We start from the raw sequence: 5,437 nt of genomic DNA, 5'->3' as shown, positions 1-5,437 counted from the left end.
CTCTTGCTCCAGTGTAGCAGTGAGTGTTTTCTTAGGTTCTTCGAGTTGCAGAGGATATCCAAAAACTGGAGAAAATGTTGAGTAACAAGGAAAGAGTATAAAAGGGTAAAAGTATCATTGCAAGAGGTGCACCTGGAAAAAAGTTTCAGAAGAAAAAACACAAAAACTTAAGAAATGAAAAAAAAAAAGTGTCAAAAATGTAGAAAAAAAATATAGGCTTTTTTAATACAACTGACGAGGTATAAAAAAATTAAATGGCGGATCTCATATTTTATCAGATCATATTGACATGTGGGAAAATCTACCTTCTGGGTTTGAAGAGCTAGAACATTGGACATTTGAAGTTCGGATAGAATTTGCCATTAAACAGACACTTTTTCTGTTAGAAAAGTTCTAATGGTAGCTGATGGCGATGGAGACTTTTACTTTTTTTTTGTGCAAAAGTAAAACCATTTTGACTGTTTTTATTTGACCAGAAGTTGCATCCGTTCCAGATAAAAATTTTAAATTGTTTATAACAGCTCTTACGAAAAGAAATGATGCAAAGTGAAATCAATCTTTTTTTTTCTGAAAGTTAAATTGTTATTTAAATGTACAATGAAACTTGAATCGTTTTTTCACTAGGATTTAATTTTGATTTTAATCATTGAAAATATTATGTTTCACTCAATACTATATGCTGTCTCTCTGTTCTTTGTGTGCTGTCTCTCTGTACCCCGTATGCTGTCCCACTGTGCCCCATGAGTAGGGTAGAATGAAACATAATTTTACGTTTTCTTTTTATTTTTCATTCTATTTCCAAAACTTTAAATAGGAAATACATTATTTGTGTCTCAAAAGTTTGTATACATAGCTGCATTACAAATCCACAGTACTTTACATTTTTCAGAGAATCAATGTTTTGAAATTTCTTGAACTTTTCATTTTTCGTCTCCCCTACAGTAATCCCTCGTTATATTGAGCTTCAATACATCGCTCATTTAGATATACGACGTTTACCATGAAAAAACAAAGGCAATAAAACTTTGTTCTAAATTTTAGATCACTTAAGTAGTATAAATCTTGTATTTCTCATCAAAATTTCTTACCTTCCGTTTTTTGCTAATAAATAAAACAGGGATGCACTTCTTTCTTCTGAAGTCGCTGCATTTTCCGTTATATTTGTTTGAATTCAAAGCATCAGCATGGCAGAGGTTTTTTATTGGAAAAATAAACATTTAACATAAAAATTTCAATTAAAAACTTTCCAATTTCCGAGTATTTGTTGCGAATACCGAAAATACTAGTATTATTTTAACTTACCATACACCAGTTTTAAAAAAGGGAAAAATCGCACGAAATACCCAGCTTTCAGTATACCGGTAAACCGATACTGCAATCACTATATGTACGTGTGTGTGTATATATACAAATACATGTGCGTGAATATTTTAGTGCTTAGAGGGGTGGGGCTTGAGAAAGAATTTTGTTTTCCATCGGAATAAATGGCATGGAAATGCAAATTGTACGTATGTATCACTTGAACGAAAGAGCAAAATAAAATTGCATCGAAAAATGTAAGAAATACAAGAGCTATTGCTTTTACATACGAGTTAAAAAACACTGATGACTCTACTCTTATCGATTAGTCCGAAATAGATGATTTTTCCGTTAAGTAATAATAGGGGAAATGTACAAAATCAGTACTGAAAAAAATCTTAGTTAAGATCATTTTAGTAGTTCCTTCAGCCCTTTAAAAACAATCAAACAACAGACATTTACGAAATCTAAATTTTCTCCTTGGTCAGCATATTCGGCACGAAGTCCTGCTCAAATCCCCCGTGTGGCGCTTGTGATGCCAGAGATTCTCTCGACCATCGGTCACTCTCGCCTGATACTCTTGGATACTTTATAGAAAAATTCACCACCCCGACGGAGTCTCCCTCCCGTCTCCATAGCAACGAACAATCCTTGTGGACGTTACCGGCGGTCATTTCTTTTTCGGCTGAACGTGGAGAGTGGATGCAGGGTTGCCGGAATTTTTTGGTGGGGGCGGTGGGCTGAAATTAGTTGGAAAAGAAAATCAACGGGGAAGGGAGAATTGAATTTTTTCGGCAAAAGAAATTAATTAATTGCAAGAAAGAGTTGCAGTTTTTTACTTTTTAAAAATTAACGAATGTTTAGGGAATAAAAGAAATGTTGAAGTTAACAAACTATTTTGACATGAAGACTTTTAAAGGGAATTTTTTAAAAGAAAAATAAACTTAGTCGTCTTATTTTGATACAAAAGAAGAAAAAAAAGAAATGTTTCTGTTATTTAAAAACTTTGTTTTAAAATCTGTCTACGTAATGGTTTATCACCATTCACCTAAGTGCATTCCCCAAGAGCTGGCATATATTTTTCCATGAGAAATCTCTATTGACGGACGGCCATTACAACAGAATTTTGACGCCCTCTTTCCCCACCAGATGGATGTGCTTATGCTCTTTTAGATGCGAAACTGCACTAGAGTATTAAGAGTATTCAAGGTCAGCATAGACGGCGATTGAGACTGAAAAGTGGGAGGGGGGCCAAAAAAAAAAAAAAAAGAAAGACTACTAGAATCCATAGGACTTTTAGCGAAAGCAAAAAAAAATGAAATACAAAAAAAAAAAAAAGAAAAAGACAAAAAATAGATATGTATATTAATTTGAATTTTTGGCATCTTGAATTCAAATTATGTTTTTCGCAATCACGAACGTGTGTATGCGCGTGTTTGTGTAGGTGCATGTGTGTGTGTTTGTGTAGGCGCATGTGTGTGGGTGCGTGTGTGTGTGAGTGTATGTATGCATGTGTGTGAGTGAGTATTGTGTACGCGCGTGTGCGTGTAGGCGTTCATGTGTGTGTGTATGTAGGCATGTGTGTTTGTGTCCGTGTGCAGGCATGAGTGTTTGTATGTGTGTCTGTAGGAGTGTGTGTATGCGTAGGAGTGTGTGTATGCGTAGGTGTGTGTGTGTGCATGTGTAGGAGTGTGTGTATGTGTAGGTGTGTGTGTGTGCATGTGTAGGTGTGTGTGTGTGCATGTGTAGGTGTGTGTGCATGTGTAGGTGTGTGTGTTTGTGCATGTGTAGGTGTGTGTATGTATGCGTGTGTGTGTAGGATATGAACGCAACCTGGACACTGTTTTCGCAAGAGGAGCAGCATCGTGAGGAGCCGATCGACGGTGATGCTGCAGAGGGTGCTGGCGGGAAAATAAAATCAGCGTAACATCAAAAACAGTCAAATGAGAACAATAAGCAATCGTAATTGCTCAAAAAAGTACGAAGATTTATAAGTTTGGTTTTGAGAGCATATAAGTGGTAATTGATACTAATCTTAAACAGCTTAACTCACGTTTTTCTTAAGATTTTGATGAACTATGTACACAAGAATTTCGCCCTAAGAAACACTTGGACATGAATTTGACTTACATAATTTACCCCAAATTTTGAGATGTCACAAACACTTGGTAATACTTTCATTAAGTAAGTATGGCTTGTTGTAAAACAATTGATTTACTAACATCTAAACAATGAATACATAAACTAAAAGTTACTGCTTGTGCTAAAAAATGTTTCGTAAACAGATTACAAAGTAAAACAAATAATTATGATCTGAAAATTTTGACACTTCCGCTTTTTTTAATAATTTCTAGTTTTGTTTCTAAATTGGGAAATAAAAAAATGATCCATAAAATGGTGTGTGTGGGGGGGGGGGCAGTTTATTGCTTATTCATTTATTTATTTTGGAATCATTTTTTTTAAGCTAAAATTTCTCACACATTTCCTCTTAAGGGAATGAAAGAACCCCAAATCTCTTAACACTCTATACCATTTGAAAGAGCTTTTTCTTCCAGCACAAGATGAAGTTCGTTCCAATTATCTTCATAGTGTTTTCTTCTTAATAATTTTGTTAACCGTATTTTCATCATGTTCTTTTTTTTTTCTGCGGATGGGACGAAATTTTAATATTGTTCCAGTTATTATGAGCTATTTGGTTAAATTCTATCTTTTACTGGAGGGGGAGCGGTATTTTCATTCTGTAATCCTAATAATTGTAATTTGCAAGTAATCGCTAGACGCATTTTAATCTAATTGTTCTTTGCAGATGATTTAAATTTTCGCAAACCAAGTATGAGTGGGAAACAATCCTCGGGGGTTAGTGAAGGCCACGCGTGCAGGGTAGTAGGAGTCCTCTAGTAACTGAAGAAAAATTGAAAAATAAATGATAAAAAAAGTTATCCTCGGAAAACCAAGAGCACAACGGATACTGAAGCTTTTTAAATGTCTTACACCACAATTATAGCTGGGGTGGGACAGTGTTGCATTTTGGAATAGACAGCTGTTTAACCAAATTTCCTGCGCAAATATTTTAAGAAATAATAAAAGCTAAATAAAATGATAAAACAAACACTAAAATAGACTTGATTTCCCTTAAAATATCATTGCATACACTGGGGTGGAAAATCAAAAATTCATTTCTGTATCAGCTTTGTATCATCAAAAATGCAATTTTGTATCAGTAAAAAAAACGTTTTGTATCAGAATGATCAGTTTTGTATCAAGTAAACTCACGGTTTTGAAACAGAATCTTAAACTTTGGACAAGATCACTACACAGTTTGGAGAAGATACAAAACATTTGTAGCAAAAAAGTATACAAATAACTTTTAAAACCCAATTTGGTAGCAATATTGTCATTCTAAAAAATGTGCGTAAAAACTACTTTTGGTAAATTTAAGATTAATCAGAAAACATACTTAACTGGAATCTTAATTTAGTTGTTTTATAGCATTTGTTGCAAATATTTATCATATTTTCATTTATGATACTACGGGACTCCACTCCCTGCTCGTTAACGGTCCCCAAAACCCAAAATTGCTTCGTAATCTTATTTGTTTCGCAAAGATTTAAATCGTCCATTAAAAAGAATCAGATTAAAAACGCGTTACGAGTTCCGTTTGGAACAAAAAACACCTCTTTCATGGGTTTTAAACTAGCTTGTACTAGCTTGCAGAGTTATAGGGGCTAAGGGGCTCCTGAGCATTGCAAAGCGTCAGTTTTATACGTTTGAAATGTCGCTTTCAAATTCAGTCTCTAGTAATATATTTTGCTCTTTAGGTAAGGACTTGAATCAATCTGAGCCTAGAATTTTCCGTTAAAATAGAAACCCATAGAATATGCTATTCTAATTAATTGAGAAAGTTAGAACAAACTTTATTTGATGCAAAAAGAAAATCTCTTTAGAAGACATAGAATGTTTAGGGGAATGGGAAATTTTTCATCCCTTTAAATAGGCAATTTACGCAACATTTTAGCTTAAAAAAATAATTATAAAAAACTATTTAGAGATTAAAAATAAAAACCTGAGGTGCAAACCCCCGGGGCTCGCAGTAGTTTTGTATCAAACTTCATGGCTGTACGTGCTATGGGGTCTTCTG

The sequence above is a fragment of the Uloborus diversus genome, chromosome 2, assembly GCF_026930045.1.
Source record: "Uloborus diversus isolate 005 chromosome 2, Udiv.v.3.1, whole genome shotgun sequence".
Taxonomy (NCBI): domain Eukaryota; kingdom Metazoa; phylum Arthropoda; class Arachnida; order Araneae; family Uloboridae; genus Uloborus; species Uloborus diversus.
This window is presented reverse-complemented; position numbering follows the sequence as displayed.